A 14594-nucleotide genomic window follows, 5' to 3' on the forward strand; every position below is an offset into this window, starting at 1 on the left:
TCCAATGTGCTGGTAGTAACTGCTCAAAACACCTCCTCCCTCCCACTAACAGGTGTTGTTCCTACTGCCAAATATTAGGAGGGTTCAGCTGCCTTACTAAGGCAGTTGGTTCATTGCCCCACCCAGTTAAAAATGATATCTAACATGCATGTTGAGCACTTAGAACACAGAAATTTCCATCCTGCATCAGAACTGAGGTCCATCTAGTTAAGTATTCTGTCTGACCAAGGCCAGTGGCAGATGCTTCAGAGGAAGGTGTAATAAACCTGCAGTAGGCAGATGTGGAATAATCCACCCCTAATATTTAGTCTCATCCTGATCTCTAATACTTCGAGATTGGCTTAAGCTCTGAAGCATGAGGTTTAATATCCCTGCTAAATTTGTTATAATTATTTAGGACAATTCTGTATAATCTCAGTACCTGCATAAATGTCCAATCCCTTTTTCAATCTTGTTAAATTCTTGGCCTCAATGACTTCCTGTGGTAGTGATTTCCACAGTCCAATCATACACTATGTGAAAAGGTTTCCTTTTCTCAGCTGTGAATTTTCCACCTTTTCATAGAATCATAGAATCATAGAATATCAGGGTTGGAAGGGACCTCAGGAGGTCATCTAGTCCAACCCCCTGCTCAAAGCAGGACCAATTCCCAACTAAATCATCCCAACTAAATCATCCCAGCCAGGGCTTTGTCAAGCCGGGCCTTAAAAACCTCCAAGGAAGGAGACTCCACCACCTCCCTAGGTAACGCATTCCAGTGCTTCACCACCCTCCTAGTGAAATAGTGTTTCCTAATATCCAACCTAGACCTCCCCCACTGCAACTTGAGACCATTGCTCCTTGTTCTGTCATCTGCCACCATTGAGAACAGCCGAGTTCCATCCTCTTTGGAACCCCCCTTCAGGTAGTTGAAGGCTTCTATCAAATCCCCCCTCATTCTTCTCTTCTGGAGACTAAACAATCCCAGTTCCCTCAGCCTCTCCTCATAAGTCATGCGCTCCAGACCCCTAATCATTTTTGTTGCCCTCCGCTGGACTCTTTCCAATTTTTCCACATCCTTCTTGTAGTGTGGGGCCCAAAACTGGACACAGTACTCCAGATGAGGCCTCACCAATGTCGAATAAAGGGGAACGATCACGTCCCTCGATCTGCTGGCAATGCCCCTACTTATACAGCCCAAAATGCCGTTGGCCTTCTTGGCAACAAGAGCACACTGTTGACTCATATCCAGCTTCTCGTCCACTGTGACCCCTAGGTCCTTTTCTGCAGAACTGCTACCTAGCCATTCGGTCCCTAGTCTGTAGCTGTGCATGGGATTCTTTCGTCCTAAGTGCAGGACTCTGCACTTGTCCTTGTTGAACCTCATCAGGTTTCTTTTGGCCCAATCCTCTAATTTGTCTAGGTCCCTCTGTATCCGATCCCTACCCTCTAGTGTATCTACCACGCCTCCTAGTTTAGTGTCATCGGCAAACTTGCTGAGAGTGCAGTCCACACCATCCTCCAGATCATTAATAACGATATTAAACAAAACCGGCCCCAGGACCGACCCTTGGGGCACTCCGCTTGAAACTGGCTGCCAACTAGACATGGAGCCATTGATCACTACCCGTTGAGCCCGACGATCTAGCCAGCTTTCTATCCACCTTACAGTCCATTCATCTAGCCCATACTTCTTTAACTTGGCAGCAAGAATACTGTGGGAGACTGTATCAAAAGCTTTGCTAAAGTCAAGGAATAACACATCCACTGCTTTCCCCTCATCCACAGAGCCAGTTATCTCATCATAGAAGGCAATTAGGTTAGTCAGGCACGACTTCCCCTTGGTGAATCCATGCTGACTGTTCCTGATCACTTTCCTCTCCTCTAAGTGTTTCATAATTGATTCCTTGAGGACCTGCTCCATGATTTTTCCAGGGACTGAGGTGAGGCTGACTGGCCTGTAGTTCCCCGGATCCTCCTTCTTCCCTTTTTTAAAGATGGGCACTACATTAGCCTTTTTCCAGTCATCCAGGACCTCCCCCGATCACCATGAGTTTTCAAAAATAATGGCTAATGGCTCTGCAATCTCATCCGCCAACTCCTTTAGCACCCTCGGATGCAGCGCATCCGGCCCCATGGACTTGTGCACGTCCAGTTTTTCTAAATAGTCCCAAACCACTTCTTTCTCCACAGAGGGCTGGTCACCTTCTCCCCATATTGTGCTGCCCAGTGCAGCAGTCTGGGAGCTGACCTTGTTTGTGAAGACAGAGGCAAAAAAATCATTGAGTACATTAGCTTTTTCCACATCCTCGGTCACTAGGTTGCCTCCCTCATTCAGTAAGGGGCCCACACTTTCTTTGACTTTCTTCTTGTTGCTAACATACCTGAAGAAACCCTTCTTGTTACTCTTAACATCCCTTGCTAGCTGCAACTCCAAGTGTGATTTGGCCTTCCTGATTTCACTCCTGCATGCCTGAGCAATATTTTTATACTCCTCCCTGGTCATTTGTCCAATCTTCCACTTCTTGTAAGCTTCTTTTTTGCGTTTAAGATCAGCAAGGATTTCACTGTTTAGCCAAGCTGGTCGCCTGCCATATTTACTATTCTTTCTACACATCGGGATGGTTTGTTCCTGCAACCGCAATAAGGATTCTTTAAAATACAGCCAGCTCTCCTGGACCCCTTTGCCCTTCATGTTATTCTCCCAGGGGATCCTGCCCATCTGTTCCCTGAGGGAGTCAAAGTCTGCTTTTCTGAAGTCCAGGGTCCGTATTCTGCTGCTCTCCTTTCTTCCTTGTGTCAGGATCCTGAACTCGACCATCTCATGGTCACTGCCTCCCAGGTTCCCATCCACTTTTGCTTCCCCTACTAATTCTTCCCTGTTTGTGAGCAGCAGGTCAAGAAAAGCTCTGCCCCTAGTTGGTTCCTCCAGCACTTGCACCAGGAAATTGTCCCCTACACTTTCCAAAAACTTCCTGGATTGTCTGTGCACCGCTGTATTGCTCTCCCAGCAGATATCAGGGTGATTAAAGTCTCCCATGAGAACCAGGGCCTGCGATCTAGCAACTTCTGCTAGTTGCCAGAAGAAAGCCTCGTCCACCTCATCCCCCTGGTCTGGTGGTCTATAGCAGACTCCGACCACGACATCACCCTTGTTGCTCACACTTCTCAACTTTATCCAGAGACACTCAGGTTTTTCTGCAGTTTCATACCGGAGCTCTGAGCAGTCATACTCCTCTCTTACATACAACGCAACTCCCCCACCTTTTCTGCCCTGCCTGTCCTTCTTGAACAGTTTGTATCCATCCATGATAGTACTCCAGTCATGTGAGTTATCCCACCAAGTCTCTCTTATTCCAATCGCATCATAGTTCCCTGACTGTGCCAGGACTTCCAGTTCTCCCTGCTTGTTTCCCAGGCTTCTTGCATTTGTGTATAGGCACTTAAGATAACTCATTGATTGTCCCTCTTTCTCAGTATGAGACAGGAGTCCTCCCCTCTTGCGCTCTCCTGCTTGTGCTTCCTCCCAGGATCCCATTTCCCCACTTACCTCAGGGCTTTGGTCTCCTTCCCCCAGTGAACCTAGTTTAAAGCCCTCCTCATTAGGTTAGCCAGCCTGCTGGCGAAGATGCTCTTCCCTCTCTTCGTTAGGTGGAGCCCGTCCCTGCCCAGCACTCCTCCTTCTTGGAACACCATCCCATGGTCGAAGAATCCAAAGCCTTCTCTCCGACACCACCTGCGTAGCCATTCGTTGACTTCCACGATTCGACGGTCTCTACCCAGGCCTTTACCTTGCACAGGGAGGATGGACGAGAACACCACTTGCGCCTCAAACTCCTTTATCCTTCTTCCCAGAGCCACGTAGTCTGCAGTGATCCGCTCAAGGTCATTCTTGGCAGTATCATTGGTGCCCACGTGGAGAAGCAGGAAGGGGTAGCGATCCGAGGGCTTGATGAGTCTCGGCAGTCTCTCCGTCACATCGTGTATCCTAGCTCCTGGCAAGCAGCAGACCTCTCAGTTTTCCCAGTCGGGGTGGCAGATAGATGACTCAGTCCCCCTGAGGAGGGAGTCCCCGACCACCACCACCCTCCTCCTCCTCTTGGGAGTGGTGGTCGTGGAACCCCCATCCCTAGGACAGTGCATCTTTTGCCTTCCAATCGGTGGAGTCTCCTTCTGCTCCCTTCCCTCAGATGGGTCATCTACTCCAATCTCCGCATTAGTACCTGTAGAGAGAACATGGAAACGATTGCTCACCTGTATCTCCATTGCTGGTACATGGACGCTCCTCTTTCTCCTTCTGGAGGTCACATGCTGCCAAACTTCTTCATCATCCATCTGTCCCTGCTGCGCCTGCTCTGAATCTTCAGAACATTGTGGCCGTAGAAGCATCTCCTGACGTCTGTCCAGGAAATCTTCATTTTCCCTTATGCAACGCAGAGTCGATACTCGTTTCTCCAGACCTCGAACCTTCTCTTCCAATATGGAGACCAGCTTGCACTTTGTACAGACAAAGTCGCTTCTGTCCTGTGGAAGAAAGACAAACATGGCACAACCTTGAACATTGAACATCCCTGTCACGGGGCAAGTGCACCCCGTCCTCTTTCAGGGCAGGGTAAAGGTTGGTATAGCCTATGGCGAAGTCTGCCCAATCACCCTTAGTCTCAGTGTGGTGTGGCCTAGTGGTCAAAGTCAGTATGGCTGCCCTCTCCCTCAGGGCTGTGTGGCCCAATGGCCAAAGTCAACTTAGTGGCCCACTCCAGCAGTGTGGAGCAATAAACAAAAGAGAGTCTAGGAAGCTCAGGCCCTCAGGCAGGGTGGAGCGATGAACAGTTCAGGGGCTCAGGCCCTATGGCATGGCAGAGCATCAAATGGTCTAAGCTCAGGCCCTCAGATAAACAAACAGTCTAGCATTCTACCTCTGATGAATGGCAGACAAACACAGCGCTCTTAGCCGAAGGTGAAGATGCTGCCACCCCAGGTGTGGGCTTGGCAGCCAGGGGGATAGGGATACCCAGGCCCACTTTACTCCACCAAGTCCCAGCCCAGGGCCCTCTGTGGAGGAAGGTTCTGCCACTGGGTCAGCAGGGATCCAGCCACAATACCCTGACAGGACCTGGCCTAATAGGTCATCCTTCTCAGCCACTTCCTACCCCATCTCCTCATGTGGTGGTCTAGACATCCCCAGCATCTCAGGGTTCCTCCTCTCCAGCAGCTCCTGGTGGTTGCAAGCTGTCATGGGCATCTACTTGCATTTAAGTGTGACTAACTTCCAAGATCTGGATCTAGCTCCCAGGCTAGAACCAGTAACCTACATCCTCCCTCTTCAGCAGTCAGCCCTGACGGAGCTGAGCTGCTCCCTTTTATACCTGGTTTCCAGCTGGAGCCTTCCCAGCAAAGCCAAGGGGGTGTGGCCTCTCAGCCCATAGGGTGGAGTTAACCCCTGCTGGATCAGTGCAGAGCAAGCATCCCTCATCACAGTCCCCCTTGTTCTTCTGTTATGGGATAGAGATAACAGAAGTTTCCAATCTTCCTTCTCTATACGATGCAGTATTTTACACTTGTGTCCTGTCCCCTTATTCATCTCATTTCTAATTTAAACAGTCCTAAAATGTTCAGTCTCTTTTCATGAGAGTTTCTATGTCCTTGATGCTCATCATCCTTTTCTGAACCTCATATTATTCACCATCCTATTCCTTAAGCATCCTGACATCTATTAGCTTTTTTTAAACCACAACTGCATATTGATCAGCTATCCACAATGATGTCTAGGTCCATTTCTGGAGTTAATGCAGTTAGTTTAGGCAGAACCCTCTAAGGGGTCTGGGTAGCTTAAGTTTTTCCCCTCCAGTTTGTACTACTTTTCACTTATAGGAGGAGGAAAAGCAGCAGCCCAGGCTGGGGAGAAGGTCTGAGCTGAAGTTTGTTATTTTATTGTTAGTTGCTATATTTATAAAGCCAAATGTCAGGAAGCAGGGGAGTTTGAATTGTATGTTATGTATGGACTAGATCTGAGAACAGTCTGGGAAAGGTACCTGCTCACTATGGAAGTAAAACAGCAAGCTAATCTTAAAGAGAAATGTAAAAGAAAAAGGACAATGCAGTTTTCAGAAAAAAACTCTCCTGTATTCTCTCCAAGTTTTTCTATTGATAAATAGTTTTTGAAAATGTTCTTCAAATGCCTGCTCACAAACCAAGCTCATGCTGGAAAATGATATGGGTTCTTGCCAATCCTGTGCTAATTAAGCCTGTTTATATTCTGTCTAATTGACTACAGTATATCCTTCCAGGAGCCCTGCAAACAACTTACAGCCCAGCTCATCATTTTGTTTTATTACATCTGTGCCAGTCCTGCTGCTAGAGTTAAAGGTCTGTCAGCATTTCCAATATAATAAATACTCTACTCTTGGAGGTTTATAAATCAAACTTACCAATTTGCTTCAGCTGAAATTTGGTACACCAGATTTCAGCTTGATGATGTGGGGATTTTTCTAGACATGAGTGCACCAGTATAGCTTCAGTATGAACGTACCTCAACCTTCACACAAAATGCAAATTGTACCCTGAGGTTCAAAGACATTTGATTAAACTTTTTCATTAGTTTTTTTTTTCCCTTTTCTTTTTTTCTTACCTCTCTGCTTCCAATTTCCACCTAGAAGCAAAGTAATGGACTGGGCACCCAACTGGAAATGAGCAGCACTGGAAAGCTCCTTACAGCCTTTTCTCATAAAATTTACCAGCCCAAATTAATAGACCCAGGAAGTTCAAATGGAGTAAATAAGGATCTAAACTGAAACTCCAAAACCTTTCAGTGTTTGCCCATCTTTTTCTTTGCTTTCTATTCCTGGATTAGAGAAGTACAAAATGGAAAGAGAGGCTTTATAACTCATGCTCTATTTTTTGTGCTCATACAGCATAAATAAAAATACTTCTATTTGTTTTTAAAACAATACAAACCAACACAAATACTCCCCACCCTTCACATTCAGTAGACACATAAAGGCGGGGATTTTGAAAGAGGCCCTCCAAGAGGTTTGTGCCTAATTCCCACTGAAATTCTATAGAAGTCAGGTGCCTCCTGACTTTAGGCCACTTGAACACCTCAGTCAAATTATACAAGTAAACAGTTAATTAACACTTAGCCATTAATACAACACCTCAATTGGGAGAAACAGCATTTTACTTCAAAACACAAAAGCTAGAGGTTCCAATAGGTGTTTAATTCTTGTACCTGCACCCAGAACTTCAGATGCATGCATTTAAAAACAAAACTAAAACAAACCCATAACAAAGGGGAAAAGGTTCTAAAGTAGTGCCAGAATTCACAATCTGATTAACCAAGCTCCAGGTACTTCTGAATCTACTCCAATTAACCCACATCCTGTAGGGGATCACAGATTTAATGTACAAAGCCAAATTCATCCCTGGTGTAAATCTTTTGACTTCAGGGAGCGTCTATAGAAATTGATTTGTCCCATAGTGACCACATATATTAGGCACATATATCAACTAAACACTGAAAACACTGCATGCATCATCAAGAGATCCAGCCAATGTGGAAGGGAACTTTTGTCCAGATTTTTCCTCATGTGAGTAGTCCCATGAAGCCAGAGCAACACTTTAAAATCAATGACATTACTTACAAGAGTAATGATTATTTGCATGAGTAAGTGTGGCAGGATTGGGCCCAATGTTAGCCTCCATCCTGTGCCCCATTAATGATGCTTCCAAACCCAGCTATTGTGAAATCAAAGGGTTGGGAGCTGAGAAAATTGGGGAAGGAGGGGGAATCTGTGTTCAAAACCCTTCAGGCCCATTTTATTTTTCTAGTTTGCCAATGCATGACCACTGCATATTTTCTCTCCCCCAGAGGCAGACAATTTCAACTTGCATGATACTCTTATTTCATGTACGAAAAACTGAAAATGGCATTCTATACCCCTGGCTTTGAATTCAGTCAAAACATTCCTAAAATTTATAACAGGCAGCTACAAATGCAAATTAAAATTCTGTTAGTAGATTCTCACAGGATGTTTGGTACACCTAATACAGAGCCTAGATATGCATTACATGATATATTAGAATGGCCTCAAGTCATACTTTTTGTTACTCCCTTATAACCATAAGATCTGGTTTTACAGAGCTGCCTTATGACATATTCATGCTACAGAAAAAGCCCTTCTAGTCTTATGAATTAAAAAAAAAAATACACCTACGCAAAAAAAAAAAAAAAAAAAAGCCAGACACCTGCAGCGTGAGGCTGGGAAACCATATTCTGGACAAAGGGAGACTCGACCTGCTCAAAAACAGAATCAGCTACACTCATTAAAAGTTTAAGGGGTCTCAGCTGTAGGTTCAATCTGCACCCATTTTGCTAAGCGAATGAATTTCCACATGGTGAGAAGAATTTAATTGTAACTAGTGACATTTGTCTTGCATATGTGTGACCTCCTTTGCGATGCCATTGAGAAGAGCTGCACAAGATGCTCAGTCGGATGCCACAAATGGACTTGGATTCATTCTGATTAAACTGCAGTCTTCCATCTGAGTGTGTATAATGTATACGCACAGGTCTACACAATTCACTACGTTCCACTGCAGCATTTATGACTATTTTAAAGCACTGCGTGAGCATCTATAAATTGTCCCAAAAAGAGCAGCTTGAATAATTTTGATAATTTGTTGAAAGTGATTGAAAACTTACTCCATTGAACAGGAGAAAAAAATTACCTATTTCCTGAGAGATTTGGCCCATTAAAATAGTTTCTCAAATATCCGTGTCCCGTCCAAGTATCTTTGATTGTATTAAAATAACTTGGAATATCAAATACGAGCGTATTTCTGAGTATTCGAGAAGTAGTAAAGAAGGAAGAAAGCTACTTTACAGTCTTAAACCTTGATCCTGCAAACATCTATGCATGTGTTTCAGAACATGAGCAGTCCCAAATAATTCATTGGCTTCACTAGATTCAACTTGTGCTTGAAGTTAAGCACGTGTGTAAGAGTTTGCAACGTCAGGCCATTACACTGCTGTCTCACACAGTTGATATTATAAAGGCTAACTATTAGGAAATGCACAAGAATAAAACAAATGCTACATTTCACATGATGAAAAACCACCTATGGACACTGTGTTGCTCTGTGAAGTTAACATGTAGAATGGTTTTCAACTGTACGTATGCTAAGCAGTCACAGGAGTCTTAAGTTCTCTGTTTGATTAAATATCTAAGGGCCGGATCCTGCCAGGTGCTAAGCATCCTCAGCTCTCACTGGCATCAATGGCAGATACAGGCTCTTTGCACCTTCCCTGACTGGGATCCAAGTCAGTAAATTTAGGCAAAACGTATACTTACTTTCTCTCTTTCATGACAAGTGAACAATCTGATTGATTAATGGCTCAATGCAGCGTCCATTGAAGTCAATGGAGTAGTAAGATCACGTTCCCAAAGTGGCTGGTCAGGAAAGCTTGTTCTGTCCCCTCCCACAAGAAATTTTTACAAATTTTCATTTTTCTCACCAATAATTTGTCACAAATGTTCAGTTTCTTAACCAAAAATAATATGAAAAACCATTTTTTCAGGTTAAAAGAAAAAAAAAAACCTGGAAAATGTTTTCAGTTTTTATAACCAAAACAAATTTAATCTCTCTATTTGAACCAAAAAAAGTATTTTCATGTCATAAAACTGGAAAATTGCAAGAAAAGCCAAAATTTGCTTACTTTGAAAAGCCATTTTTCAGTTAAAAAACAAAACAACAAAAGCTTTGACCAGCTCAACTTTTTCCACTTTTTGTGATTTCAGCCATCTCAACACAGCCGCAACACAACTACTCAGAAACAAATATTTTTAGCAAATGTTTTTTCAAATTATTTTGTTCTATTTTCCCTCAAAAATGTTAGTTTCCAACCAGCTCTACCCTTCAGTTATATCTTTTCCTTACAGACACAGGGCCAATAACAGCAGAGACAACAGCAGCAACACTTCTTCACTGGGGGGCAAGGGAAAGTAAATATAGGCCCCATTCCTGCAATATGGTGCAGGCAGGAAAAGTCTTGCACCCACACAGAGGCCCATTACCATTCACCGGACTCCATTCGAACACAGGGTCCAGCTGTGTGCATCTCATTACAGGATCAGGGCCTAGATGCTAAAAACACCAAGAGGCATTTGCAAGAAAAGAAACGTAGGGCAGGGCTACACTTACAATGCCGCTGCGGTATAGCTGTACCAGTGCAGCTGCGCTTCTGTCCTGCTTCAGTGAAGACGCTACTAGGCTGACGGGAGAGTTTCTCCTGTTGGCATAATTAATCCGCCTCCACAGCACAGCGCTGTGTCCACCGGGAGTTAGGTCGGTATAACTGCACCTCTCAGGGTGTGGATTTTTCACACCTCTGAGCGATGTAGTTTTACCAATGTAAGTGTGTAGTGTAGAACTGGCCTGAAGCTTTGACATGTTTCAAAATAGAGGCAATGAAATGCTTCAAAGCCATCATTTGCATGAGATTGTTAGATCTAACAATGTCATTGTTGCAAGCCACAGGTAAAATATGACTTTTGTATTTAGCATGGCTGGGGGTCTTTAACTCTTCTAGGCTAAAATGTCACTCAGACCATTTAAAGTTATGAAATCCAAACCATTTTACGATTCTCAGCATCCAGGGTCTCTACAAATAGTTACAGTACACCCATGCTGAGTGAGTTTTAGCACAGGCGGTCCTTCTACCCTTTAATTAAGTGGGGTCACATGCACTGTTCCTTTCAGCAAGGTTTACAAACACTTTATTGCCTAGCCACTTGTGTAAAAGAAATACTCACTACTACTTATTCAAACACTTTTCCTGAACATTTTACCTGGTCTTGAAATAGCTAGGAACAGATCAACATTTTCCACACAGTCACAAAGTATGAGGAGGCAGAGCAAGATGACAAAAGGTCACAGAGAGAGAGCACCCTCCCCACTTCCTCAGTCCCGCAAATCCTCAGATAATTGAGCTGGAAAGAAGTAAAGATGAAGAAACTGATTTGGCCAAAGTAATCCTGAAGGAAATAGGAAAAGGTAAGTTACTGCTCTAATACTAAACAATTTGCAGACATTTTAAAAAAAGAGAAAGAAAGAAAGCTTGTTGACTTGGATGCCAGCACCAGTGTGAAAGAAGACAGACTCAGTAATGCTGCAGGTGTCACTGCAAGACTCCAAGAAGATAAAGAAATGAATGATAAAAAAAATAATTCTGCTAGTCGGAAAAATAAATGACGAGAAAACTACCATAGAATCCTAGAATGTTATGAGAGTGCAGAAATTGGCACTTTTATATATACATCTTACATGAAAAGTTAGATATTGGAGGGGTCATGATATATGGAATGCCTATCAGTCTTAAACTGGTGGCATTCCTTAAAGAAATCTGCAAACTATTCACTCAAACAAATGGGCTTGCATACAAGTTGAATCCCTTGTTTACCAGGGACCACATCCTGTCTGGAACTGTGTAACAGGCCTCTTCACCTTGAATGGTCCCTTCAAATATGTGTTAACCACTTTTGCTAAACAATCAGTTCCACCTTCTGTTTAGCTGTGACACTCTGAAGGCGGGTCTACACCATCGCACTACATAGGCTCAGCTACACTGATGCAGCTGCACCACTGTAGCATTTGTGGTAAAGATGCACTATGCCAATGGGAGTGCGCTCTCCCGTTGGTATAATTACTACATCTCTGTGAGAGGCGTAAGCTATGTTGGCAGGAGAGCGTCTCACACCAACATGGGGTGGTGTGGATGCCACTGTGTCGATGTAACTTGCATCGCTCAGGAAGGTGCTGTTTTCACACCCCTGAGCGACATAAGTTACATCAACTTAAACGGTAGTGTAGACCAGCCCTGAGTAAATTTCCCAGACCTGAAGAAAAGCTCTGTGTAAGCTCGAAAGCTTGTGTCTCTCACCAACAGAATCTGGTCCAGTAAACAGGGCTGGCTCTACTGTTTTTGCCGCCCCAAGCAGCGCGCCGAATTGCCGCCGCAGACAGTGGGGGCAGTCAGTGTGCTGTGTAGGGCGGCACGCGCGTTTCCGCGGCGGCGGCAATACGGCGGCAGCTTCTGTCTTCAGCTGTCGCCAAATTGCCACCACGGGCAGCTGAACATAGAAGCTGCTGCCGAATTGCCGCCGCCGCGGAAACACGCGTGCCGCCCTAACGGCACACGGACTGCCCCCGCCGTCAGCAGCAGCAATTCGGCGCGCTGCTTGGGGCGGCAAAAACACACGAACTGCCGACCCTTGCAGATTGCCGCCCCAAGCACCTGCTTGGAATGCTGGTGCCTGGAGCCGGCCCTGCCAGTAAAATATTATCTTACTCACCTTGTCTCTTCCAGAGGCAGCTAGTAGCTGAATAATACACTGCACTATAAATAAGGCTGCGAGTTTGTCATGTAGGTCACGGAAGTCACAGATTCCATGACTTTCTGTGACCATGATTTCTACAACAGCCAGTCGCACTGACCACTGCTGGGGCAGTCTCGGGCCACTGCCCCTGCCCCACCACCCAGGACTTTGGGTGGGGGGCTCAGGGCTGGGGGTTTGGAGCGGGAGTGAGAGCTCTGGAGGCACTTACCTCGGGGGGGCTCCCCAGAAACAGCAACATCCCTCAGCTCCTAGGGGGAGGCATGGTCAGCGGGCTCTACACGCTGCCTCCGCCTGCAGGCACCACCCCCGCAGCTCAGCTCCGCCTCCACCTAGGAGTTGAGGGATGTTGCCACTTGTGGGGAGGCGCGCAGCCAAGTAGGGAGCCTGCCAGCCCTGCCAGTCCCCCCACCCCCCAGCAGCAGCGCAGGTCCCGGGCTACATGCTGCTGCCTGCCCTCCACCCCCCAGCACCTGCGGCCCACCCCTCCTCTGAGCACCCGTGGCACGCCCTGGGCTGCCCCCTCCTCTGAGCACCCGCGGCACGCCCCGCGCTGCCCCCGTCCCCAAGATTTAGTCAGAGGTCTATAGTACAAGTCATGGACAGGTCACAGGCCGTGAATTTTTGTTTACTGCCCGTGACCTGTCCATGACTTTTACTAAAAATAACAGTGACTAAAATGTTGCCTTAACTATAAATCTATCCAGGATTGGGAAACCTTTCTTCCCTGGGTCTCTAGTTTTAGAAAGAGCTCAGACTTGGCTTGCCTAACCCTGCTGAGTATTCTTTATAAATTGTTCAATTTCACAGGCTAGTTTTAAAATGGCTTTGGGAGGGAAAAATCTATTATTATTTTTTTTAATTCCAAAGATTTTCCACTGGGCATTTTAGAAGATATCAACATTTTTGGTCAGGTAAAAAAAAAAAATTCCTTGCCAGCTGTAGTATTAGGCATTTTACATATTCAGCAAAATTAAGACTATCTTGAATAAGATAAGAGATTCTTTTCTAGCAAGATTGCCAGAACCCCTGACTTTATTCAATCAAAAGGGCTTCTGCCAGATAATGAAAGAGAGAGAGCATCTTCCAGGAAAATAAGGCCATCTGGCAGTCCCAAATAGAATAAATAGTTGTTGATTGGATCAGTTGAATGGGATGTGCAAGTTGTTATTTGATTTTGACTAAGGAGTGTCCTAGCAGTAGAGAGGATTGACCAAGAGACTCATAAAAAGAAAGCACTATTACAGATGGAAAATGCATTAAAATAAAATCTAATTTTTAAAAGGCAAATGGTGTATTTATAATTGGGGAAATTATTGGTTCAGTCACATGTTTTTAAAAACATTTTTTATTTAAATAGAGAAAACTGACTGGTGATTATGAAAAGGCCTGGCTCGTATATAAGCCTACATGACTGAAGAGTTTGGGACACCTTTGCCTCATCATCCTCTCTCATATTCATACTCCCAGGAAAAACCCAAAGAGTGGAGAAAAGAACTAAGAGTTCTCCCTAAACATTTTCTTTTTTTAAAATTCTTTAAAAACAAAAACAAAAAAACAAAAAAACCACACTACAGTCTTTAGGTTCCTGGGGCTCCTAAGACCTTCAAAGAGCAGGAAGAATTAGCAGTCTCCACAGCAGGTTCTTGTCCTATTCTAAACTCCACAGAGAATTGCATAGGGATCCAAGTGTGGCAAGGCGATGACACATCAGCAAATACATATCACGCTTTTTTAAGGCTCCCCTAAGGAAAAGCCTGCAGAAGAGCTAATGCAGCCTAAGCAGGTTCCCTTTGTAAGGGGGTGATCTGCCAGGTGGGGAACACTATTGTGATATGGCTTTATGGGAGCATCCTGTCAGAGACCCACAGGGTAAACAGGAGCTGAAAAGTCAGAGCATAGGCACAGATTATCTCCAACAGCTCGCAAAGACAGAATCATTGCTCCACAGGGAGCAGTCTCTAAGCTGCCACCCACCCCCTGACCAAATTTTCCATGGGAAGAAGTGATGCCCCCAAAAGTCATGCAGCTTCCCAATGTGGAGTTCAATGTCCCTGCTCCAAACATTACAAAGTTCCTGTCCTTTCCCAGCTAAGTCTTCTCTGGTCTTTTATTCTGCTCAACACATTTTTAAGGGAAATTAGGGCAAAGAATAACTCTAATTTATTTAATTTCCTGCCAATTACAATACAGAGAAGGTCATTTTAGGGCTTGTCTACACGC

Source organism: Emys orbicularis, chromosome 2 (genome assembly GCF_028017835.1).
Source record: "Emys orbicularis isolate rEmyOrb1 chromosome 2, rEmyOrb1.hap1, whole genome shotgun sequence".
Classification (NCBI taxonomy): Eukaryota; Metazoa; Chordata; order Testudines; family Emydidae; genus Emys; species Emys orbicularis.